Raw genomic sequence first — 17997 nt, forward strand, 5'->3', positions numbered from 1 at the left:
AGGTAGCAATGATCTCGCGACTCCCGACTTTACGCACCACGCAGTCTTCCGCCTCGAGCCCAAGACCTAATTCTGCGCAATTATCCGCATCTTCCAACGACACAAATGTTACGAAAAATCCGCCTTTCGTACTCACCACCGACGAATAAGAATCCGCACCAAAAGTCAATGACAAAGCTTCTTCAATCTTCGAAACAACGCGCTCCTGACATTCTACAAAAACCGAACGTTTCAAAACTTCCATCGTGTAAGTAGATTAGTAATAATAATAGATTAGTTGAAAAAATAACGGGACTCTGCCCGAGGCAGAGCCCAAAACGCGAGAAAACCGACTCAAAATAGACAGCAAAAAAGAAACTCACGCAAAGAAACGAATAAAAAAGCCAAAAGGCCGAAAAAAAAACCCGCGAGCAAGAGGAGAAGCCGAGGACGGAGCGAGAGAAAAACGCGACCGCACTCGACGAAAACCAAAACGCGAATCCTTTAGGCGGACGTGATAACCACTACACCATAGATACTTGGTTATTGTGAGTTTTCGAAGAGATCTACCTTATTATGTCTAATCACGATGGTCAAAACATGTATCTACCACGGCTCGAACCTGGGACCTTCCGCGTGTTAGTCGAACGTGATAACCACTACACCATAGATACTTGGTTATTGTGAGTTTTCGAAGAGATCTACCTTATTAATATGTCTAATCACGATGGTCAAAACATGTATCTGTCAGGGCACGAACCTGGGACCTTCCGCGTGTAAAGCGGACGTGATAACCACTACACCATAGATACGTGTTAATTTAGGTTTTCGAAGAGATGTAGCTTATTACTATGTCTAATCACGATGGTCAAAACATGTATCTATCAGGACTCGAACCTGGGACCTTCCGCGTGTAAAGCGGACGTGATAACCACTACACCATAGATACGTGTTAATTTAAGTTTTCGAAGAGATGTAGCTTATTACTATGTCTAATCACGATGGTCAAAACATGTATCTATCAGGACTCGAACCTGGGACCTTCCGCGTGTAAAGCGGACGTGATAACCACTACACCATAGATACGTGTTAATTTAAGTTTTCGAAGAGATCTAGCTTTTTACTATGTCTAATCACGATGGTCTAAACATGTATCTATCAGGGCACGAACCTGGGACCTTCCGCGTGTTAGTCGGACGTGATAACCACTACACCATAGATACTTGGTTATTATGAGTTTTCGAAGAGATCTACCTTATTATTATGTCTAATCACGATGGTCAAAACATGTATCTACCAGGGCTCAAACCTGGGACCTTCCGCGTGTAAAGCGGACGTGATAACCACTACACTATAGATACGTGTTAATTCAAGTTTTCGAAGAGATCTAGCTTATTACTATGTCTAATCACGATGGTCAAAACATGTATCTATCAGGGCACGAACCTGGGACCTTTCGCGTGTTAGTCGGACGTGATAACCACTACACCATAGATACTTGGTTATTGTGAGTTTTCTAAGAGATCTACCTTATTATTATGTATAATCACGATGATCAAAACATGTATCTACCAGGGCTCGAACCTGGGACCTTCCGCCTGTAAAGCGGACGTGATAACCACTACACCATAGATACGTGTTATTTTAAAGTTTTCGAAGAGATCTAGCTTATTACTATGTCTAATCACGATGGTCAAAACATGTATCTATCAGGGCTCGAACCTGAGACCTTCCGCGTGTAAAGCGGACGTGATAACCACTACACCATAGATACGTGTTATTATAAAGTTTTCGAAGAGATCTAGGTTATTACTATGTCTAATCACGATGGTCAAAACATGTATCTATCAGGGCACGAACCTGGGACCTTCCGCGTGTTAGGCGGACGTGATAACCACTACACCATAGATACTTGGTTATTGTGAGTTTTCGAAGAGATGTACCTTATTATTATGTCTAATCACGATGGGCAAAACATGTATCTACCAGGGCTCGAACCTGGGACCTTCCGCGTGTAAAGCGTACGTGAAAACCACTACACCATAGATACGTGTTAATTTAGGTTTTCGAAGAGATGTAGCTTATTACTATGTCTAATCACGATGGTCAAAACATGTATCTATCAGGGCTCGAACCTGACACCTTCCGCGTTTTAGGCGGACGTGATAACCACTACACCATAGAGACTTGGTTGTTCTGAGTTTTCGAAGAGATCTACGTTATTATTATGTCTTATCACGAAGGTCAAAACATGTATCTACCAGGGCTCGAACCTGGGACCTTTCGCGTGTAAAGCGGACGTGATAACCACTACACCATAGATACGTGTTATTATAAAGTTTTCGAAGAGATCTAGCTTATTACTATGTCTAATCACGATGGTCAAAACATGTATCTATCAGGGCACGAACCTGGGACCTTCCGCGTGTTAGGCGGACGTGATAACCACTACACCATAGATACTTGGTTATTGTGAGTTTTCGAAGAGATCTACCTTATTATTATGTCTAATCACGATGGGCAAAACATGTATCTACCAGGGCTCGAACCTGGGACCTTCCGCGTGTAAAGCGGACGTGATAACCACTACACCATAGATACGTGTAAATTTAGGTTTTCGAAGAGATGTAGCTTATTACTATGTCTAATCACGATGGTCAAAACATGTATCTATCAGGACTCGAACCTGGGACCTTCCGCGTGTAAAGCGGACGTGATAACCACTACACCATAGATACGTGTTAATTTAGGTTTTCGAAGAGATGTAGCTTATTACTATGTCTAATCACGATGGTCAAAACATGTATCTATCAGGACTCGAACCTGGGCCCTTCCGCGTGTAAAGCGGACGTGATAACCACTACACCATAGATACGTGTTAATTTAAGTTTTCGAAGAGATCTAGCTTATTACTATGTCTAATCACGATGGTCAAAACATGTATCTACCAGGGCTCGAACCTGGGACCTTCCGCGTGTAAAGCGGACGTGATAACCACTACACCATAGATACGTGTTAACTTAGGTTTTCGAAGAGATGTAGCTTATTACTATGTCTAATCACGATGGTCAAAACATGTATCTATCAGGACTCGAACCTGGGACCTTCCGCGTGTAAAGCGGACGTGATAACCACTACATCATAGATACGTGTTAATTTAAGTTTTCGAAGAGATCTAGCTTATTACTATGTCTAATCACGATGGTCAAAACTTGTATCTATCAGGGCTCGAACCTGACACCTTCCGCGTGTAAAGCGGACGTGATAACCACTACACCATAGATACGTGTTAATTTAAGTTTTCGAAGAGATCTAGCTTATTACTATGTCTAATCACGATGGTCAAAACTTGTATCTATCAGGGCTCAAACCTGACACCTTCCGCGTGTAAAGCGGACGTGATAACCACTACACCATAGATACGTGTTATTATAAAGTTTTCGAAGAGATCTAGCTTATTACTATGTCTAATCACGATGGTCAAAACATGTATCTACCAGGGTTCGAACCTGGGACCTTCCGCGTGTTAGGCGGACGTGATTACCACTACACCATAGATACTTGGTTATTGTGAGTTTTCGAAGAGATCTACCTTATTATTATGTCTAATCACGATGGTCAAAACATGTATCTACCAGGGCTCGAACCTGGGACCTTCCGCGTGTTAGGCGGACGTGATAACCACTACACCATAGGTGCGTGTTAACATAAAGTTTTAGAAGAGATCTAGCTTATTATTATGCCTAATCACGATGGTCAAAGCATGAATCTACCAGGGCTCGAACCTGGGAGCTTCCGCGTGTTAGGCGGACGTGACAACCACTACACCATAGATACTTGGTTATTGTTAGTTTTCGAAGAGATCTACCTTATTATTATATCTAATCACGGTGGTCAAAACATGTATCTACCAGGGCTCGAAACCGGGACCTTCCGCGTGTAAAGCGGACGTGATAACCACTACACCATAGATACGTGTTATTATAAAGTTTTCGAAGAGATCTACCTTATTATTATGTCTAATCACGATGGTAAAAACATGTATCTACCAGGGCTCGAAACCGGGACCTTCCGCGTTTTAGGCGGACGTGATAACCACTACACCATAGATACTTGGTTATTGTGAGTTTTCGAAGAGATCTACCTTATTATTATGTCTAATCACGATGGTCAAAACATGTATCTACCACGGCTCGAACCTGGGACCTTCCGCGTGTTAGTCGGACGTGATAACCACTACACCATAGATACTTGGTTATTGTGAGTTTTCGAAGAGATCTACCTTATTATTATGTCTAATCACGATGGTCAAAACATGTATCTATCAGGGCACGAACCTGGGACCTTCCGCGTGTAAAGCGGACGTGATAACCACTACACCATAGATACGTGTTAATTTAGGTTTTCGAAGAGATGTAGCTTATTACTATGTCAAATCACGATGGTCAAAACATGTATCTATCAGGACTCGAACCTGGGACCTTCCGCGTGTAAAGCGGACGTGATAACCACTACACCATAGATACGTGTTAATTTAAGTTTTCGAAGAGATGTAGCTTATTACTATGTCTAATCACGATGGTCAAAATATGTATCTATCAGGACTCGAACCTGGGACCTTCCGCGTGTAAAGCGGACGTGATAACCACTACACCATAGATACGTGTTAATTTAAGTTTTCGAAGAGATCTAGCTTTTTACTATGTCTAATCACGATGGTCTAAACATGTATCTATCAGGGCACGAACCTGGGACCTTCCGCGTGTTAGTCGGACGTGATAACCACTACACCATAGATACTTGGTTATTATGAGTTTTCGAAGAGATCTACCTTATTATTATGTCTAATCACGATGGTCAAAACATTTATCTACCAGGGCTCAAACCTGGGACCTTCCGCGTGTAAAGCGGACGTGATAACCACTACACTATAGATACGTGTTAATTCAAGTTTTCGAAGAGATCTAGCTTATTACTATGTCTAATCACGATGGTCAAAACACGTATCTATCAGGGCACGAACCTGGGACCTTTCGCGTGTTAGGCGGACGTGATAACCACTACACCATAGATACTTGGTTATTGTGAGTTTTCTAAGAGATCTACCTTATTATTATGTATAATCACGATGATCAAAACATGTATCTACCAGGGCTCGAACCTGGGACCTTCCGCCTCTAAAGTGGACGTGATAACCACTACACCATAGATACGTGTTATTTTAAAGTTTTCGAAGAGATCTAGCTTATTACTATGTCTAATCACGATGGTCAAAACATGTATCTATCAGGGCACGAACCTGGGACCTTCCGCGTGTTAGGCGGACGTGATAACCACTACACCATAGATACTTGGTTATTGTGAGTTTTCGAAGAGATCTACCTTATTATTATGTCTAATCACGATGGGCAAAACATGTATCTACCAGGGCTCGAACCTGGGACCTTCCGCGTGTAAAGCGGACGTGAAAACCACTACACCATAGATACGTGTTAATTTAGGTTTTCGAAGAGATGTAGCTTATTACTATGTCTAATCACGATGGTCAAAACATGTATCTATCAGGGCTCGAACCTGACACCTTCCGCGTTTTAGGCGGACGTGATAACCACTACACCATAGAGACTTGGTTGTTCTGAGTTTTCGAAGAGATCTACGTTATTATTATGTCTTATCACGAAGGTCAAAACATGTATCTACCAGGGCTCGAACCTGGGACCTTCCGCGTGTAAAGCGGACGTGATAACCACTACACCATAGATACGTGTTTTTATAAAGTTTTCGAAGAGATGTAGCTTATTACTATGCCTAATCACGATGGTCAAAACATGTATCTATCAGGGCACGAACCTGGGACCTTCCGCGTGTTAGGCGGACGTGATAACCACTACACCATAGATACTTGGTTATTGTGAGTTTTCGAAGAGATCTACCTTATTATTATGTCTTATCACGATGGGCAAAACATGTATCTACCAGGGCTCGAACCTAGGACCTTCCGCGTGTAAAGCGGACGTGATAACCACTACACCATAGATACGTGTTAATTTAGGTTTTCGAAGAGATGTAGCTTATTACTATGTCTAATCACGATGGTCAAAACATGTATCTATCAGGGCTCGAACCTGACACCTTCCGCGTTTTAGGCGGACGTGATAACCACTACACCATAGAGACTTGGTTGTTCTGAGTTTTCGAAGAGATCTACGTTATTAATATGTCTTATCACGATGGTCAAAACATGTATCTACGAGGGCTCGAAACCGGAACCTTCCGCGTGTTAGGCGGACGTGATAACCACTACACCATAGATACTTGGTTATTGTGAGTTTTCGAAGAGATCTAGCTTATTACTATGTGTAATCACGATGGGCAAAACATGTATCTACCAGGGCTCGAACCTGGGACCTTCCGCGTGTAAAGCGGACGTGATAACCACTACACCATAGGTACGTGTTAAGCTAGGTTTTCGAAGAGATCTAGCTTATTACTATGTCTGATCACGATGGTCAAAACATGTATCTATCAGGGCTCGAACCTGAGACCTTCCGCGTGTAAAGCGGACGTGATAACCACTACACCATAGATACGTGTTATTATAAAGTTTTCGAAGAGATCTAGCTTATTACTATGTCTAATCACGATGGTCAAAACATGTATCTACCAGGGCTCGAACCTGGGACCTTCCGCGTGTTAGGCGGACGTGATAACCACTACACCATAGGTGCGTGTTAACATAAAGTTTTAGAAGAGATCTAGCTTATTATTATGCCTAATCACGATGGTCAAAGCATGAATCTACCAGGGCTCGAACCTGGGAGCTTCCGCGTGTTAGGCGGACGTGATAACCACTACACCATAGATACTTGGTTATTGTGAGTTTTCGAAGAAATCTACCTTATTATTATATCTAATCACGATGGTCAAAACATGTATCTACCAGGGCTCGAAATCGGGACCTTCCGCGTGTAAAGCGGACGTGATAACCACTACACCATAGATACGTGTTATTATAAAGTTTTCGAAGAGATCTACCTTATTATTATGTCTAATCACGATGGTCGAAACATGTATCTACCAGGGCTCGAACCTGGGACCTTCTACGTGCAAGGCGGACGTGATAACCAATACACCATAGATCCGTGTTAATATAAAGTTTTCGAAGAGATCTACCTTATTATTATGTCTAATCACGATGGTCAAAACATGTATCTACCAGGGCTCGAAACCGGGACCTTCCGCGTTTTAGTCGGACGTGATAACCACTACACCATAGATACTTGTTTATTGTGAGTTTTCGAAGAGATCTACCTTATTATTATGTCTAATCACGATGGTCAAAACATGTATCTACCAGGGCTCAAACCTGGGACCTTCCGCGTGTAAAGCGGACTTGATAACCACTACACCATAGATAAGTGTAATTATAAAGTTTTCGAAGATATCTAGCTTATTACTATGTCTAATCACGATGGTCAAAACATGTATCTATCAGGGCACGAACCTGGGACCTTCCGCGTGTTAGGCGGACGTGATAACCACCACACCATAGAAACATGGTTATTGTGAGTTTTCGAAGAGATCTACCTTATTATTATGTCTATTCTCGATGGTCAAAACATGTATCTATCAGGACTCGAACCTGGGACCTTCCGCGTGTAAAGCGGACGTGATAACCACTACACCATAGATACGTGTTAATTTAAGTTTTCGAAGAGATCTAGCTTATTACTATGTCTAATCACGATGGTCAAAACATGTATCTATCAGGGCTCGAACCTGACACCTTCCGCGTTTTAGGCGGACGTGATAACCACTACACCATAGATACTTGGTTATTGTGAGTTTTCTAAGAGATCTACCTTATTATTATGTATAATCACGATGATCAAAACATGTATCTACCAGGGCTCGAACCTGGGACCTTCCGCGTGTAAAGCGGACGTGATAACCACTACACCATAGATACGTGTTTTTATAAAGTTTTCGAAGAGATCTAGCTTATTACTATGTCTAATCACGATGGTCAAAACATGTATCTATCAGGGCACGAACCTGGGACCTTCCGCGTGTTAGGCGGACGTGATAACCACTACACCATAGATACTTGGTTATTGTGAGTTTTCGAAGAGATCTACCTTATTATTATGTCTAATCACGATGGGCAAAACATGTATCTACCAGGGCTCGAACCTAGGACCTTCCGCGTGTAAAGTGGACGTGATAACCACTACACCATAGATACGTGTTAACTTAGGTTTTCGAAGAGATGTAGCTTATTACTATGTCTAATCACGATGGTCAAAACATGTATCTATCAGGACTCGAACCTGGGACCTTCCGCGTGTAAAGCGGACGTGATAACCACTACACCATAGATACGTGTTAATTTAAGTTTTCGAAGAGATCTAGCTTATTACTATGTCTAATCACGATGGTCAAAACATGTATCTATCAGGGCTCGAACCTGACACCTTCCGCGTTTTAGGCGGACGTGATAACCACTACACCATAGATACTTGGTTATTGTGAGTTTTCTAAGAGATCTACCTTATTATTATGTATAATCACGATGATCAAAACATGTATCTACCAGGGCTCGAACCTGGGACCTTCCGCGTGTAAAGCGGACGTGATAACCACTACACCATAGATACGTGTTTTTATAAAGTTTTCGAAGAGATCTAGCTTATTACTATGTCTAATCACGATGGTCAAAACATGTATCTATCAGGGCTCGAACCTGAGACCTTCCGCGTGTAAAGCGGACGTGATAACCACTACACCATAGATACGTGTTATTATAAAGTTTTGGAAGAGATCTAGCTTATTACTATGTCTAATCACGATGGTCAAAACATGTATCTATCAGGGCACGAACCTGGGACCTTCCGCGTGTTAGGCGGACGTGATAACCACTACACCATAGGTGCGTGTTAATATAAAGTTTTAGAAGAGATCTAGCTTATTATTACGCCTAATCACGATGGTCAAAGCTTGAATCTACCAGGGCTCGAACCTGGGAGCTTCCGCGTGTTAGGCGGACGTGATAACCACTACACCATAGATACTTGGTTATTGTGAGTTTTCGAAGAGATCTACCTTATTATTATATCTAATCAAGATGGTCAAAACATGTATCTACCAGGGGTCGAAACCGGGACCTTCCGCGTGTAAAGCGGACGTGATAACCACTACACCATAGATACGTGTTATTATAAAGTTTTCGAAGAGATCTAGCTTATTACTATGTCTAATCACGATGGTCAAAACATGTATCTATCAGGGCACGAACCTGGGACCTTCCGCGTGTTAGGCGGACGTGATAACCACTACACCATAGGTGCGTGTTAATATAAAGTTTTAGAAGAGATCTAGCTTATTATTATGCCTAATCACGATGGTCAAAGCATGAATCTACCAGGGCTCGAACCTGGGAGCTTCCGCGTGTTAGGCGGACGTGATAACCACTACACCATAGATACTTGGTTATTGTGAGTTTTCGAAGAGATCTACCTTATTATTATATCTAATCAAGATGGTCAAAACATGTATCTACCAGGGCTCGAAACCGGGACCTTCCGCGTGTAAAGCGGACGTGATAACCACTACACCATAGATACGTGTTATTATAAAGTTTTCGAAGAGATCTACCTTATTATTATGTCTAATCACGATTGTCAAAACATGTATCTACCAGGGCTCGAACCTGGGACCTTCCACGTGCAAGGCGGACGTGATAACCAATACACCATAGATCCGTGTTAATATAAAGTTTTCGAAGAGATCTACCTTATTATTATGTCTAATCACGATGGTCAAAACATGTATCTACCAGGGCTCGAAACCGGGACCTTCCGCGTTTTAGGCGGACGTGATAACCACTACACCATAGACACTTGGTTATTGTGAGTTTTCGAAGAGATCTACCTTATTATTATGTCTAATCACGATGGTCAAAACATGTATCTACCAGGGCTCGAACCTGGGACCTTCCGCGTGTTAGTCGGACGTGATAACCACTACACCATAGATACTTGGTTATTGTGAGTTTTCGAAGAGATCTACCTTATTATTATGTCTAATCACGATTGTCAAAACATGTATCTACCAGGGCTCGAACCTGGGACCTTCCACGTGCAAGGCGGACGTGATAACCAATACACCATAGATCCGTGTTAATATAAAGTTTTCGAAGAGATCTACCTTATTATTATGTCTAATCACGATGGTCAAAACATGTATCTACCAGGGCTCGAAACCGGGACCTTCCGCGTTTTAGGCGGACGTGATAACCACTACACCATAGATACTTGGTTATTGTGAGTTTTCGAAGAGATCTACCTTATTATTATGTCTAATCACGATGGTCAAAACATGTATCTACCAGGGCTCGAACCTGGGACCTTCCGCGTGTTAGTCGGACGTGATAACCACTACACCATAGATACTTGGATATTGTGAGTTTTCGAAGAGATCTACCTTATTATTATGTCTAATCACGATGGTCAAAACATGTATCTACCAGGGCTCGAACCTGGGACCTTCCACGTGCAAGGCGGACGTGATAACTAATACACCATAGATCCGTGTTAATATAAAGTTTTCGAAGAGATCTACCTTATTATTATGTCTAATCACGATGGTCAAAACATGTATCTACCAGGGCTCGAAACCGGGACCTTCCGCGTTTTAGGCGGACGTGATAACCACTACACCATAGATACTTAGTTATTGTGAGTTTTCGAAGAGATCTACCTTATTATTAAGTCTAATCACGATGGTCAAAACATGTATCTACTAGGGCTCGAACCTGGGACCTTCCGCGTGTTAGTCGGACGTGATAACCACTACACCATAGATACTTGGTTATTGTGAGTTTTCGAAGAGATCTACCTTATTATTATGTCTAATCACGATGGTCAAAACATGTATCTACCAGGGCTCAAACCTGGGACCTTCCGCGTGTAAAGCGGACGTGATAACCACTACACCATAGATACGTGTTATTATAAAGTTTTCGAAGAGATCTAGCTTATTACTATGTCTTATCACGATGGTCAAAACATGTATCTATCAGGGCACGAACCTGGGACCATCCGCGTGTTAGGCGGACGTGATAACCACTACACCATAGAAACATGGTTATTGTGAGTTTTCGAAGAGATCTACCTTATTATTATGTCTATTCTCGATGGTCAAAACATGTATCTACCAGGGCTCGAACCTGGGACCTTCCGCGTGTAAAGCGGACGTGTTAACCACTACACCATAGATACGTGTTAATTTAAGTTTTCGAAGAGATCTAGCTTATTACTATGTCTAATCACGATGGTCTAAACATGTATCTATCAGGGCACGAACTTGGGACCTTCTGCGTGTTAGTCGGACGTGATAACCACTACACCATAGATACTTGGTTATTGTGAGTTTTCGAAGCGATCTACCTTATTACTATGTCTAATCATGATGGTCAAAACATGTATCTTTCAGGGCTCGAACCTGGGACCTTCCGCGTGTAAAGCAGACGTGATAACCACTACACCATAGATACGTGTTAATTTAAGTTTTCGAAGAGATCTAGCTTATTACTATGTCTAATCACGATGGTCTAAACATGTATCTATCAGGGCACGAACTTGGGACCTTCTGCGTGTTAGTCGGACGTGATAACCACTACACCATAGATACTTGGTTATTGTGAGTTTTCGAAGCGATCTACCTTATTATTATGTCTAATCACGATGGTCAAAACATGTATCTACCAGGGCTCGAACCTGGGACCTTCCGCGTGTAAAGCGGACGTGATAACCACTACACCATAGATACGTGTTAACTTAAGTTTTCGAAGAGATCTGGCTTATTACTATGTCTAATCACGATGGTCAAAACATGTATCTATCAGGGCTCGAACCTGAGACCTTCCGCGTGTAAAGCGGACGTGATAACCACTACACCATAGATACGTGTTAATTTAAGTTTTCGAAGAGATCTAGCTTATTACTATGTCTAATCACGATGGTCAAAACATGTATCTACCAGGGCTCGAACCTGGGACCTTCCGCGTGTTAGGCGGACGTGATAAACACTACACCATAGATACGTGTTAACATAAAGTTTTAGAAGAGATTTAGCTTATAACTATGTCTAATCACGATGGTCAAAACATGTAACTATCAGGGCTCGAACCTGAGACCTTCCTTGTGTAAAGCAACGTGATAACCAATACACCATAGATACTTGGTTATTCTGAGTTTTCGAAGAGATCTACCTTATTATTATGTCTTATCACGATGGTCAAAACATGTATCTACCAGGGCTCGAACCTGGGACCTTCCGCGTGTTAGGTGGACGTGATAACCACTACACTATAGGTGCGTGTTAATATAAAGTTATAGAAGAGATCTAGCTTATTATTATGTCTAATCACGATGGTCAAAGCATGAATCTACCAGGGCTCGAACCTGGGACCTTCCGCGTGTAAGGCGGCCGTGATAACCACTACACCATAGATACTTGGCTATTGTGAGTTTTCGAAGAGATCTACCTTATCATTATGTCTAATCACGATGGTCAAAAGATGTATCTACCAGGGCTCGAAATTGGTACCTTCCGCGTTTTAGGCGGACGTGATAACCACTACACCATAGATACTTGGTTATTGTGAGTTTTCTAAGAGATCTACCTTATTATTATGTATAATCTCGATGATCAAAACATGTATCTACCAGGGCTCGAACCTGGGACCTTCAACGTGTAAAGCGGACGTGATAACCACTACACCATAGATACGTGTTATTATAAAGTTTTCGAAGAGATCTAGCTTATTACTATGTCTGATCACGATGGACAAAACATGTATCTATCAGGGCTCGAACCTGGGACCTGCCGCGTGTAAAGCGGACGTGATAACCACTACACCATAGATACGTGTTAATTTAAGTTATCGAAGAGATCTAGCTTATTATTATGTATAATCACGATGATCAAAACATGTATCTACCAGGGCTCGAACCTGGGACCTTCCGCGTGTAAAGCGGACATGATAACCACTACACCATAGATACGTGTCAATTTAAGTTTTCGAAGAGATCTAGCTTATTACTATGTCTAATCACGATGGTCAAAACATGTATCTATCAGGGCACGAACCTGGGACCTTCCACGTGTTAGTCGGACGTGATAACCACTACACCATAGATACTTGTTTATTGTGAGTTTTCGAAGAGATCTACCTTATTATTATGTCTAATCACGATGGTCAAAACATGTATCTACCAGGGCTCGAACCTGGGACCTTCCGCGTGTAAGGCGGACGTGATAACCACTACACCATAGATACGTGTTAATTTAAGTTTTCGAAGAGATCTAGCTTATTACTATGTCTAATCACGATGGTCAAAACATGTATCTATCAGGGCTCAAACCTGGGACCTTCCGCGTGTTAGGCGGATGTGATAACCACTACACCATAGATACGTGTTAATATAAACTTTTCGAAGAGATCTAGCTTATTACTATGTCTAATCACGATGGTCAAAACATGTATCTATCAGGGCTCAAACCTGGAACCTTCCGCGTGTTAGGCGGACGTGATAACCACTACACCATAGATACTTGTTTATTGTGAGTTTTCGAAGAGATCTACCTTATTATTATGTCTAATCACGATGGTCAAAACATGTATCTACCAGGGCTCGAACCTGGGACCTTCCGCGTGTTAGGCGGATGTGATAACCACTACACCATAGATACGTGTTACTATAAACTTTTCGAAGAGATCTAGCTTATTACTATGTCTAATCACGATGGTCAAAACATGTATCTATCAGGGCTCAAACCTGGAACCTTCCGCGTGTTAGGCGGACGTGTTAACCACTACACCATAGATACGTGTTAATATAATGTTTTCGAAGAGATCTAGCTTATTACTATGTCTAATCACGATGGTCAAAACATGTATCTACCAGGGCTCGAACATGGGACTTTCCGCGTGTTTGGCGGACGTGATAAACACTACACCATAGATACGTTTTAACATAAAGTTTTAGAAGAGATTTAGCTTAAAACTATGTCTAATCACGATGGTCAAAACATGTAACTATCAGGGCTCGAACCTGAGACCTTCCTCGTGTAAAGGAACGTGATAACCACTACACCATAGATACTTGGTTATTCTGAGTTTTCGAAGAGATCTACCTTATTATTATGTCTAATCACGATGGTCAAAAGATGTATCTACCAGGGCTCGAAATTGGTACCTTCCGCGTTTTAGGCGGACGTGATAACCACTACACCATAGATACTTGGTTATTGTGAGTTTTCTAAGAGATCTACCTTATTATTATGTATAATCTCGATGATCAAAACATGTATCTACCAGGGCTCGAACCTGGGACCTTCAACGTGTAAAGCGGACGTGATAACCACTACACCATAGATACGTGTTATTATAAAGTTTTCGAAGAGATCTAGCTTATTACTATGTCTAATCACGATTGTCAAAACATGTATCTACCAGGGCTCGAACCTGGGACCTTCCACGTGCAAGGCGGACGTCATAACCAATACACCATAGATCCGTGTTAATATAAAGTTTTCGAAGAGATCTACCTTATTATTATGTCTAATCACGATGGTCAAAACATGTATCTACCAGGGCTCGAAACCGGGACCTTCCGTGTTTTAGGCGGACGTGATAACCACTACACCATAGATACTTGGTTATTGTGAGTTTTCGAAGAGATCTACCTTATTATTATGTCTAATCACGATGGTCAAAACATGTATCTACCAGGGCTCGAACCTGGGACCTTCCGCGTGTTAGTCGGACGTGATAACCACTACACCATAGATACTTGGTTATTGTGAGTTTTCGAAGAGATCTACCTTATTATTATGTCTAATCACGATGGTCAAAACATGTATCTACCAGGGCTCGAACCTGGGACCTTCCACGTGCAAGGCGGACGTGATAACTAATACACCATAGATCCGTGTTAATATAAAGTTTTCGAAGAGATCTACCTTATTATTATGTCTAATCACGATGGTCAAAACATGTATCTACCAGGGCTCGAAACCGGGACCTTCCGCGTTTTAGGCGGACGTGATAACCACTACACCATAGATACTTAGTTATTGTGAGTTTTCGAAGAGATCTACCTTATTATTAAGTCTAATCACGATGGTCAAAACATGTATCTACTAGGGCTCGAACCTGTGACCTTCCGCGTGTTAGTCGGACGTGATAACCACTACACCATAGATACTTGGTTATTGTGAGTTTTCGAAGAGATCTACCTTATTATTATGTCTAATCACGATGGTCAAAACATGTATCTACCAGGGCTCAAACCTGGGACCTTCCGCGTGTAAAGCGGACGTGATAACCACTACACCATAGATACGTGTTATTATAAAGTTTTCGAAGAGATCTAGCTTATTACTATGTCTAATCACGATGGTCAAAACATGTATGTATCAGGGCACGAACCTGGGACCTTCCGCGTGTTAGGCGGACGTGATAACCACTACACCATAGAAACATGGTTATTGTGAGTTTTCGAAGAGATCTACCTTATTATTATGTCTATTCTCGATGGTCAAAACATGTATCTACCAGGGCTCGAACCTGGGACCTTCCGCGTGTAAAGCGGACGTGTTAACCACTACACCATAGATACGTGTTAATTTAAGTTTTCGAAGAGATCTAGCTTATTACTATGTCTAATCACGATGGTCTAAACATGTATCTATCAGGGCACGAACTTGGGACCTTCTGCGTGTTAGTCGGACGTGATAACCACTACACCATAGATACTTGGTTATTGTGAGTTTTCGAAGCGATCTACCTTATTACTATGTCTAATCACGATGGTCAAAACATGTATCTGTCAGGGCTCGAACCTGGGACCTTCCGCGTGTAAAGCAGACGTGATAACCACTACACCATAGATACGTGTTAATTTAAGTTTTCGAAGAGATCTAGCTTATTACTATGTCTAATCACGATGGTCTAAACATGTATCTATCAGGGAACGAACTTGGGACCTTCTGCGTGTTAGTCGGACGTGATAACCACTACACCATAGATACTTGGTTATTGTGAGTTTTCGAAGCGATCTACCTTATTATTATGTCTAATCACGATGGTCAAAACATGTATCTACCAGGGCTCGAACCTGGGACCTTCCGCGTGCAAGGCGGACGTGATAACCAATACACCATAGATCCGTGTTAATATAAAGTTTTCGAAGAGATCTACCTTATTATTATGTCTAATCACGATGGTCAAAACATGTATCTATCAGGGCTCGAACCTGAGACCTTCCGCGTGTAAAGCGGACGTGATAACCACTACACCATAGATACGTGTTAATTTAAGTTTTCGAAGAGATCTAGCTTATTACTATGTCTAATCACGATGGTCAAAACATGTATCTACCAGGGCTCGAACCTGGGACCTTCCGCGTGTTAGGCGGACGTGATAAACACTACACCATAGATACGTGTTAACATAAAGTTTTAGAAGAGATTTAGCTTATAACTATGTCTAATCACGATGGTCAAAACATGTAACTATCAGGGCTCGAACCTGAGACCTTCCTTGTGTAAAGCAACGTGATAACCAATACACCATAGATACTTGGTTATTCTGAGTTTTCGAAGAGATCTACCTTATTATTATGTCTTATCACGATGGTCAAAACATGTATCTACCAGGGCTCGAACCTGGGACCTTCCGCGTGTTAGGCGGACGTGATAACCACTACACTATAGGTGCGTGTTAATATAAAGTTATAGAAGAGATCTAGCTTATTATTATGTCTAATCACGATGGTCAAAGCATGAATCTACCAGGGCTCGAACCTGGGACCTTCCGCGTGTAAAGCGGACATGATAACCACTACACCATAGATACGTGTCAATTTAAGTTTTCGAAGAGATCTAGCTTATTACTATGTCTAATCACGATGGTCAAAACATGTATCTATCAGGGCACGAACCTGGGACCTTCCACGTGTTAGTCGGACGTGATAACCACTACACCATAGATACTTGTTTATTGTGAGTTTTCGAAGAGATCTACCTTATTATTATGTCTAATCACGATGGTCAAAACATGTATCTACCAGGGCTCGAACCTGGGACCTTCCGCGTGTAAGGCGGACGTGATAACCACTACACCATAGATACGTGTTAATTTAAGTTTTCGAAGAGATCTAGCTTATTACTATGTCTAATCACGATGGTCAAAACATGTATCTATCAGGGCTCAAACCTTGGACCTTCCGCGTGTTAGGCGGATGTGATAACCACTACACCATAGATACGTGTTAATATAAACTTTTCGAAGAGATCTACCTTATTATTATGTCTAATCACGATGGTCAAAACATGTATCTACCAGGGCTCGAACCTGGGACCTTCCGCGTGTTAGGCGGATGTGATAACCACTACACCATAGATACGTGTTACTATAAACTTTTCGAAGAGATCTAGCTTATTACTATGTCTAATCACGATGGTCAAAACATGTATCTATCAGGGCTCAAACCTGGAACCTTCCGCGTGTTAGGCGGACGTGTTAACCACTACACCATAGATACGTGTTAATATAATGTTTTCGAAGAGATCTAGCTTATTACTATGTCTAATCACGATGGTCAAAACATGTATCTACCAGGGCTCGAACATGGGACTTTCCGCGTGTTTGGCGGACGTGATAAACACTACACCATAGATACGTGTTAACATAAAGTTTTAGAAGAGATTTAGCTTAAAACTATGTCTAATCACGATGGTCAAAACATGTAACTATCAGGGCTCGAACCTGAGACCTTCCTCGTGTAAAGCAACGTGATAACCACTACACCATAGATACTTGGTTATTCTGAGTTTTCGAAGAGATCTACCTTATTATTATGTCTAATCACGATGGTCACAAGATGTATCTACCAGGGCTCGAAATTGGTACCTTCCGCGTTTTAGGCGGACGTGATAACCACTACACCA

The 17997-nt window shown here is 41.8% G+C and overlaps 64 non-coding genes across 64 annotated transcripts in view; all 64 read right to left on the reverse strand.

Annotated features, from left to right (window-relative positions):
• Positions 1-855: 855 nt before the first annotated feature.
• On the reverse strand, positions 856-928 carry TRNAV-UAC (transfer RNA valine (anticodon UAC)). The gene has a single exon. It is a non-coding gene; the product is annotated as a tRNA-Val (tRNA).
• A 64-nt stretch (positions 929-992) lies between these two features.
• On the reverse strand, positions 993-1065 carry TRNAV-UAC (transfer RNA valine (anticodon UAC)). The gene has a single exon. It is a non-coding gene; the product is annotated as a tRNA-Val (tRNA).
• Positions 1066-1267: 202 nt separating this feature from the next.
• Positions 1268-1340, reverse strand: TRNAV-UAC (transfer RNA valine (anticodon UAC)). Its single transcript has one exon. It is a non-coding gene; the product is annotated as a tRNA-Val (tRNA).
• A 202-nt stretch (positions 1341-1542) lies between these two features.
• Positions 1543-1615, reverse strand: TRNAV-UAC (transfer RNA valine (anticodon UAC)). The gene has a single exon. It is a non-coding gene; the product is annotated as a tRNA-Val (tRNA).
• A 65-nt stretch (positions 1616-1680) lies between these two features.
• Positions 1681-1753, reverse strand: TRNAV-UAC (transfer RNA valine (anticodon UAC)). Its single transcript has one exon. It is a non-coding gene; the product is annotated as a tRNA-Val (tRNA).
• A 340-nt stretch (positions 1754-2093) lies between these two features.
• On the reverse strand, positions 2094-2166 carry TRNAF-AAA (transfer RNA phenylalanine (anticodon AAA)). Its single transcript has one exon. It is a non-coding gene; the product is annotated as a tRNA-Phe (tRNA).
• Positions 2167-2231: 65 nt separating this feature from the next.
• Positions 2232-2304, reverse strand: TRNAV-UAC (transfer RNA valine (anticodon UAC)). The gene has a single exon. It is a non-coding gene; the product is annotated as a tRNA-Val (tRNA).
• Positions 2305-2507: 203 nt separating this feature from the next.
• On the reverse strand, positions 2508-2580 carry TRNAV-UAC (transfer RNA valine (anticodon UAC)). Its single transcript has one exon. It is a non-coding gene; the product is annotated as a tRNA-Val (tRNA).
• A 64-nt stretch (positions 2581-2644) lies between these two features.
• Positions 2645-2717, reverse strand: TRNAV-UAC (transfer RNA valine (anticodon UAC)). Its single transcript has one exon. It is a non-coding gene; the product is annotated as a tRNA-Val (tRNA).
• A 64-nt stretch (positions 2718-2781) lies between these two features.
• On the reverse strand, positions 2782-2854 carry TRNAV-UAC (transfer RNA valine (anticodon UAC)). Its single transcript has one exon. It is a non-coding gene; the product is annotated as a tRNA-Val (tRNA).
• Positions 2855-2918: 64 nt separating this feature from the next.
• Positions 2919-2991, reverse strand: TRNAV-UAC (transfer RNA valine (anticodon UAC)). The gene has a single exon. It is a non-coding gene; the product is annotated as a tRNA-Val (tRNA).
• Positions 2992-3192: 201 nt separating this feature from the next.
• Positions 3193-3265, reverse strand: TRNAV-UAC (transfer RNA valine (anticodon UAC)). The gene has a single exon. It is a non-coding gene; the product is annotated as a tRNA-Val (tRNA).
• A 202-nt stretch (positions 3266-3467) lies between these two features.
• TRNAV-AAC (transfer RNA valine (anticodon AAC)) lies at positions 3468-3540 on the reverse strand. Its single transcript has one exon. It is a non-coding gene; the product is annotated as a tRNA-Val (tRNA).
• A 65-nt stretch (positions 3541-3605) lies between these two features.
• Positions 3606-3678, reverse strand: TRNAV-AAC (transfer RNA valine (anticodon AAC)). Its single transcript has one exon. It is a non-coding gene; the product is annotated as a tRNA-Val (tRNA).
• Positions 3679-4019: 341 nt separating this feature from the next.
• Positions 4020-4092, reverse strand: TRNAF-AAA (transfer RNA phenylalanine (anticodon AAA)). The gene has a single exon. It is a non-coding gene; the product is annotated as a tRNA-Phe (tRNA).
• A 340-nt stretch (positions 4093-4432) lies between these two features.
• Positions 4433-4505, reverse strand: TRNAV-UAC (transfer RNA valine (anticodon UAC)). The gene has a single exon. It is a non-coding gene; the product is annotated as a tRNA-Val (tRNA).
• A 64-nt stretch (positions 4506-4569) lies between these two features.
• TRNAV-UAC (transfer RNA valine (anticodon UAC)) lies at positions 4570-4642 on the reverse strand. The gene has a single exon. It is a non-coding gene; the product is annotated as a tRNA-Val (tRNA).
• Positions 4643-5119: 477 nt separating this feature from the next.
• On the reverse strand, positions 5120-5192 carry TRNAL-UAG (transfer RNA leucine (anticodon UAG)). The gene has a single exon. It is a non-coding gene; the product is annotated as a tRNA-Leu (tRNA).
• Positions 5193-5395: 203 nt separating this feature from the next.
• On the reverse strand, positions 5396-5468 carry TRNAV-UAC (transfer RNA valine (anticodon UAC)). Its single transcript has one exon. It is a non-coding gene; the product is annotated as a tRNA-Val (tRNA).
• Positions 5469-5532: 64 nt separating this feature from the next.
• Positions 5533-5605, reverse strand: TRNAF-AAA (transfer RNA phenylalanine (anticodon AAA)). Its single transcript has one exon. It is a non-coding gene; the product is annotated as a tRNA-Phe (tRNA).
• Positions 5606-5670: 65 nt separating this feature from the next.
• On the reverse strand, positions 5671-5743 carry TRNAV-UAC (transfer RNA valine (anticodon UAC)). The gene has a single exon. It is a non-coding gene; the product is annotated as a tRNA-Val (tRNA).
• Positions 5744-5946: 203 nt separating this feature from the next.
• On the reverse strand, positions 5947-6019 carry TRNAV-UAC (transfer RNA valine (anticodon UAC)). Its single transcript has one exon. It is a non-coding gene; the product is annotated as a tRNA-Val (tRNA).
• Positions 6020-6083: 64 nt separating this feature from the next.
• On the reverse strand, positions 6084-6156 carry TRNAF-AAA (transfer RNA phenylalanine (anticodon AAA)). Its single transcript has one exon. It is a non-coding gene; the product is annotated as a tRNA-Phe (tRNA).
• A 203-nt stretch (positions 6157-6359) lies between these two features.
• On the reverse strand, positions 6360-6432 carry TRNAV-UAC (transfer RNA valine (anticodon UAC)). Its single transcript has one exon. It is a non-coding gene; the product is annotated as a tRNA-Val (tRNA).
• A 64-nt stretch (positions 6433-6496) lies between these two features.
• Positions 6497-6569, reverse strand: TRNAV-UAC (transfer RNA valine (anticodon UAC)). Its single transcript has one exon. It is a non-coding gene; the product is annotated as a tRNA-Val (tRNA).
• A 65-nt stretch (positions 6570-6634) lies between these two features.
• On the reverse strand, positions 6635-6707 carry TRNAV-AAC (transfer RNA valine (anticodon AAC)). The gene has a single exon. It is a non-coding gene; the product is annotated as a tRNA-Val (tRNA).
• A 479-nt stretch (positions 6708-7186) lies between these two features.
• TRNAF-AAA (transfer RNA phenylalanine (anticodon AAA)) lies at positions 7187-7259 on the reverse strand. Its single transcript has one exon. It is a non-coding gene; the product is annotated as a tRNA-Phe (tRNA).
• A 341-nt stretch (positions 7260-7600) lies between these two features.
• Positions 7601-7673, reverse strand: TRNAV-UAC (transfer RNA valine (anticodon UAC)). The gene has a single exon. It is a non-coding gene; the product is annotated as a tRNA-Val (tRNA).
• Positions 7674-7737: 64 nt separating this feature from the next.
• Positions 7738-7810, reverse strand: TRNAF-AAA (transfer RNA phenylalanine (anticodon AAA)). Its single transcript has one exon. It is a non-coding gene; the product is annotated as a tRNA-Phe (tRNA).
• Positions 7811-7875: 65 nt separating this feature from the next.
• Positions 7876-7948, reverse strand: TRNAV-UAC (transfer RNA valine (anticodon UAC)). The gene has a single exon. It is a non-coding gene; the product is annotated as a tRNA-Val (tRNA).
• A 203-nt stretch (positions 7949-8151) lies between these two features.
• On the reverse strand, positions 8152-8224 carry TRNAV-UAC (transfer RNA valine (anticodon UAC)). The gene has a single exon. It is a non-coding gene; the product is annotated as a tRNA-Val (tRNA).
• Positions 8225-8288: 64 nt separating this feature from the next.
• TRNAV-UAC (transfer RNA valine (anticodon UAC)) lies at positions 8289-8361 on the reverse strand. Its single transcript has one exon. It is a non-coding gene; the product is annotated as a tRNA-Val (tRNA).
• Positions 8362-8425: 64 nt separating this feature from the next.
• On the reverse strand, positions 8426-8498 carry TRNAF-AAA (transfer RNA phenylalanine (anticodon AAA)). The gene has a single exon. It is a non-coding gene; the product is annotated as a tRNA-Phe (tRNA).
• A 65-nt stretch (positions 8499-8563) lies between these two features.
• On the reverse strand, positions 8564-8636 carry TRNAV-UAC (transfer RNA valine (anticodon UAC)). Its single transcript has one exon. It is a non-coding gene; the product is annotated as a tRNA-Val (tRNA).
• A 65-nt stretch (positions 8637-8701) lies between these two features.
• TRNAV-UAC (transfer RNA valine (anticodon UAC)) lies at positions 8702-8774 on the reverse strand. Its single transcript has one exon. It is a non-coding gene; the product is annotated as a tRNA-Val (tRNA).
• Positions 8775-9667: 893 nt separating this feature from the next.
• Positions 9668-9740, reverse strand: TRNAA-UGC (transfer RNA alanine (anticodon UGC)). The gene has a single exon. It is a non-coding gene; the product is annotated as a tRNA-Ala (tRNA).
• Positions 9741-9805: 65 nt separating this feature from the next.
• On the reverse strand, positions 9806-9878 carry TRNAF-AAA (transfer RNA phenylalanine (anticodon AAA)). Its single transcript has one exon. It is a non-coding gene; the product is annotated as a tRNA-Phe (tRNA).
• A 65-nt stretch (positions 9879-9943) lies between these two features.
• TRNAV-AAC (transfer RNA valine (anticodon AAC)) lies at positions 9944-10016 on the reverse strand. The gene has a single exon. It is a non-coding gene; the product is annotated as a tRNA-Val (tRNA).
• Positions 10017-10081: 65 nt separating this feature from the next.
• Positions 10082-10154, reverse strand: TRNAA-UGC (transfer RNA alanine (anticodon UGC)). Its single transcript has one exon. It is a non-coding gene; the product is annotated as a tRNA-Ala (tRNA).
• A 65-nt stretch (positions 10155-10219) lies between these two features.
• TRNAF-AAA (transfer RNA phenylalanine (anticodon AAA)) lies at positions 10220-10292 on the reverse strand. The gene has a single exon. It is a non-coding gene; the product is annotated as a tRNA-Phe (tRNA).
• A 65-nt stretch (positions 10293-10357) lies between these two features.
• On the reverse strand, positions 10358-10430 carry TRNAV-AAC (transfer RNA valine (anticodon AAC)). Its single transcript has one exon. It is a non-coding gene; the product is annotated as a tRNA-Val (tRNA).
• A 203-nt stretch (positions 10431-10633) lies between these two features.
• TRNAF-AAA (transfer RNA phenylalanine (anticodon AAA)) lies at positions 10634-10706 on the reverse strand. The gene has a single exon. It is a non-coding gene; the product is annotated as a tRNA-Phe (tRNA).
• Positions 10707-10909: 203 nt separating this feature from the next.
• Positions 10910-10982, reverse strand: TRNAV-UAC (transfer RNA valine (anticodon UAC)). Its single transcript has one exon. It is a non-coding gene; the product is annotated as a tRNA-Val (tRNA).
• Positions 10983-11185: 203 nt separating this feature from the next.
• Positions 11186-11258, reverse strand: TRNAV-UAC (transfer RNA valine (anticodon UAC)). Its single transcript has one exon. It is a non-coding gene; the product is annotated as a tRNA-Val (tRNA).
• A 477-nt stretch (positions 11259-11735) lies between these two features.
• On the reverse strand, positions 11736-11808 carry TRNAV-UAC (transfer RNA valine (anticodon UAC)). Its single transcript has one exon. It is a non-coding gene; the product is annotated as a tRNA-Val (tRNA).
• Positions 11809-11872: 64 nt separating this feature from the next.
• TRNAV-UAC (transfer RNA valine (anticodon UAC)) lies at positions 11873-11945 on the reverse strand. Its single transcript has one exon. It is a non-coding gene; the product is annotated as a tRNA-Val (tRNA).
• A 64-nt stretch (positions 11946-12009) lies between these two features.
• TRNAV-AAC (transfer RNA valine (anticodon AAC)) lies at positions 12010-12082 on the reverse strand. Its single transcript has one exon. It is a non-coding gene; the product is annotated as a tRNA-Val (tRNA).
• Positions 12083-12560: 478 nt separating this feature from the next.
• Positions 12561-12633, reverse strand: TRNAF-AAA (transfer RNA phenylalanine (anticodon AAA)). The gene has a single exon. It is a non-coding gene; the product is annotated as a tRNA-Phe (tRNA).
• Positions 12634-12973: 340 nt separating this feature from the next.
• TRNAV-UAC (transfer RNA valine (anticodon UAC)) lies at positions 12974-13046 on the reverse strand. Its single transcript has one exon. It is a non-coding gene; the product is annotated as a tRNA-Val (tRNA).
• A 202-nt stretch (positions 13047-13248) lies between these two features.
• Positions 13249-13321, reverse strand: TRNAV-UAC (transfer RNA valine (anticodon UAC)). Its single transcript has one exon. It is a non-coding gene; the product is annotated as a tRNA-Val (tRNA).
• Positions 13322-13661: 340 nt separating this feature from the next.
• Positions 13662-13734, reverse strand: TRNAV-AAC (transfer RNA valine (anticodon AAC)). The gene has a single exon. It is a non-coding gene; the product is annotated as a tRNA-Val (tRNA).
• A 478-nt stretch (positions 13735-14212) lies between these two features.
• TRNAF-AAA (transfer RNA phenylalanine (anticodon AAA)) lies at positions 14213-14285 on the reverse strand. The gene has a single exon. It is a non-coding gene; the product is annotated as a tRNA-Phe (tRNA).
• A 341-nt stretch (positions 14286-14626) lies between these two features.
• Positions 14627-14699, reverse strand: TRNAF-AAA (transfer RNA phenylalanine (anticodon AAA)). The gene has a single exon. It is a non-coding gene; the product is annotated as a tRNA-Phe (tRNA).
• Positions 14700-14764: 65 nt separating this feature from the next.
• On the reverse strand, positions 14765-14837 carry TRNAV-AAC (transfer RNA valine (anticodon AAC)). Its single transcript has one exon. It is a non-coding gene; the product is annotated as a tRNA-Val (tRNA).
• A 203-nt stretch (positions 14838-15040) lies between these two features.
• On the reverse strand, positions 15041-15113 carry TRNAF-AAA (transfer RNA phenylalanine (anticodon AAA)). The gene has a single exon. It is a non-coding gene; the product is annotated as a tRNA-Phe (tRNA).
• A 203-nt stretch (positions 15114-15316) lies between these two features.
• TRNAV-UAC (transfer RNA valine (anticodon UAC)) lies at positions 15317-15389 on the reverse strand. The gene has a single exon. It is a non-coding gene; the product is annotated as a tRNA-Val (tRNA).
• A 203-nt stretch (positions 15390-15592) lies between these two features.
• TRNAV-UAC (transfer RNA valine (anticodon UAC)) lies at positions 15593-15665 on the reverse strand. Its single transcript has one exon. It is a non-coding gene; the product is annotated as a tRNA-Val (tRNA).
• Positions 15666-16142: 477 nt separating this feature from the next.
• TRNAA-UGC (transfer RNA alanine (anticodon UGC)) lies at positions 16143-16215 on the reverse strand. Its single transcript has one exon. It is a non-coding gene; the product is annotated as a tRNA-Ala (tRNA).
• A 65-nt stretch (positions 16216-16280) lies between these two features.
• On the reverse strand, positions 16281-16353 carry TRNAV-UAC (transfer RNA valine (anticodon UAC)). Its single transcript has one exon. It is a non-coding gene; the product is annotated as a tRNA-Val (tRNA).
• Positions 16354-16417: 64 nt separating this feature from the next.
• TRNAV-AAC (transfer RNA valine (anticodon AAC)) lies at positions 16418-16490 on the reverse strand. Its single transcript has one exon. It is a non-coding gene; the product is annotated as a tRNA-Val (tRNA).
• Positions 16491-16692: 202 nt separating this feature from the next.
• Positions 16693-16765, reverse strand: TRNAV-AAC (transfer RNA valine (anticodon AAC)). The gene has a single exon. It is a non-coding gene; the product is annotated as a tRNA-Val (tRNA).
• A 340-nt stretch (positions 16766-17105) lies between these two features.
• TRNAV-UAC (transfer RNA valine (anticodon UAC)) lies at positions 17106-17178 on the reverse strand. The gene has a single exon. It is a non-coding gene; the product is annotated as a tRNA-Val (tRNA).
• Positions 17179-17380: 202 nt separating this feature from the next.
• On the reverse strand, positions 17381-17453 carry TRNAV-AAC (transfer RNA valine (anticodon AAC)). Its single transcript has one exon. It is a non-coding gene; the product is annotated as a tRNA-Val (tRNA).
• A 478-nt stretch (positions 17454-17931) lies between these two features.
• TRNAF-AAA (transfer RNA phenylalanine (anticodon AAA)) overlaps positions 17932-17997 on the reverse strand; it is a 73-nt gene continuing 7 nt past the window's right edge. Inside the window, exon 1 of the tRNA in view lies at positions 17932-17997. This exon is cut by the window's right edge and continues 7 nt beyond it. This is a non-coding gene — a tRNA (tRNA-Phe).

The sequence above is a fragment of the Phalangium opilio genome, unplaced genomic scaffold (genome assembly GCF_054372755.1).
Source record: "Phalangium opilio isolate 3A_F unplaced genomic scaffold, DU_Popi_V2 ptg000046l_1, whole genome shotgun sequence".
Lineage (NCBI taxonomy): Eukaryota > Metazoa > Arthropoda > Arachnida > Opiliones > Phalangiidae > Phalangium > Phalangium opilio.